This window comes from Chenopodium album, chromosome 6, assembly GCF_948465745.1.
Source record: "Chenopodium album chromosome 6, dcCheAlbu1.1, whole genome shotgun sequence".
Lineage (NCBI taxonomy): Eukaryota > Viridiplantae > Streptophyta > Magnoliopsida > Caryophyllales > Amaranthaceae > Chenopodium > Chenopodium album.
The window spans coordinates 20,471,571-20,473,324 of record NC_137839.1 but is presented as its reverse complement, the minus strand read 5'-3'; the positions used below and the strand labels follow the sequence as shown (position 1 = coordinate 20,473,324).

Genomic DNA, 1,754 nt, shown 5'->3' with positions numbered 1-1,754 from the left:
TGGGCAACTAAGGAAACATAGGCGGTTACCTTTTGTTACTCTATTCCAGCCCACATACATCCATTCTCCATTATTAACCTAAATTATTCTAATGCCGACTATAATCGACTAATCAACTATTATACGTAAATGCATATCAAGATTGCTTGCCAACTGTCTTAGCTGGTTAAAGTATTGAAACAACACTAAAAGCCTGATATCTGGTTCAAATATACTCTATGTATTAAAACGATACTAAAAACCAAATCACATCTGCAATACTGATGTGATCTTATTGATTTATAGTCGTAATGAACAATATTGCACTGCATATATATATGTACAAAAAATTTCTTAATTACATGGTAATAAATCAAATCAATATGTAATTTCTACTACTAAAATTTATTAATAAATATTTCACCCAATAATAATTTTGTAACAACAATAATAATTATAATCATAATGACAAGAATCAACCTCTCTATTATTTACAAGAAATACCAAAAAAAAAAAAAAAAAAAAAAAAAAAAGTATTTTTTGAAGTAATTAATAAATCAACGAAGACTAAAAGGGCGAGGCTTCTTAGATGGATGTGGACTTTCAACCTCTTGATCAAAGCAAGCTTGTTTGATAACACCATCAAAGTCAACGGTCAAATGATTATCAGGAAACGCCGGTAAATTCAAATCGAAATCGACACGACTATGTGTCACGGTGGATGTTGCGGCGGCGCCGTCAGACACGGTGGAGTTCGCAGCGGCGGTAGCGGTTGTGATAGCGGTGGCCGAAACACTTTTATTATTATTATTACTAATCCCACCTTCATAGTGACACCTTTTGTGACCACCTAAGGCTTGACCACTAGGAAAAGACTTGTTACAAATCGTGCACACGTGCGACTTACCACCGCCGGTAGAGGTGGAGGAAGACGAGGTAGCGGTTGCAGTGGTTGCTATTGTGGTATGTAAACCGTCTACGACAGCCGGTTTCCGGTGACTGGCTTTATGACCACCTAAAGCTTGGTAAGAAAGAAACTCCTTGTCACATACTCCACACTTGTACGTCACCCTTTGTTGGTGTTGTTGTTGGTGTTGGTATTGTTCCTTTTCTTCGGAGGTGGCGCCGCGAGCGAGCATGACAAGGCAGAGAGCGAGGTACTCCTCCTCGGAAGGCGGGGAGTCGAGGCGAGGCCGCTTGGACCGCTTCTTCTTGGTCATCATGAGATTCTCATCGGATTTCATCGGTGGATTGGACGAGTTGAGCGCCTCAAGAGCCATATGAGCAACAAAGAGAGAAGGAAAGATTGAAATGAATTTGGTGGAAGTGAAGAGAAAGAGTGAGAGAATGAAATGAGTTTGTCTTGTGTTGTGGTGTGTTGTAGGTAAATAATGTTGTGGTGGGGAAGTAGGGGAAAGCAAGGGAATATATATATAGTAATTTGGGAAAAGGGGGGAAGGGAAAGGAAAGGAAATGAGTTGTTGGAGAAGAGAAGTGAAGTCGGTCAACTAAGAGAGAGTAGTAGAGGAGTGGGGAAAGAGAGGTGGTGGCTAAGTAGATCAGGCAAATTTTGGACTTTTTCCAGGTCAAATACCCACTTTTACACACTATTTTTATGTTTTCTTTAATTTTTTCCTACTCCATAATATAATCCTTTTGGATTTTATTTTATATACTTGTATATCGGATTTACTACGTATGTATACCTTGCGTATATCTTTTTGATTTGCATTAAATTTTTAAGTATCTTTCTATTGTCATAATGAGGTGTATAG

General features: G+C 38.4%; 1 pseudogene; it reads right to left on the bottom strand.

Moving 5' to 3' along the window:
* Nucleotides 1-336: 336 nt before the first annotated feature.
* Nucleotides 337-1,397, bottom strand: LOC145634717 (zinc finger protein ZAT10 pseudogene; annotated as a pseudogene).
* Nucleotides 1,398-1,754: the final 357 nt, after the last annotated feature.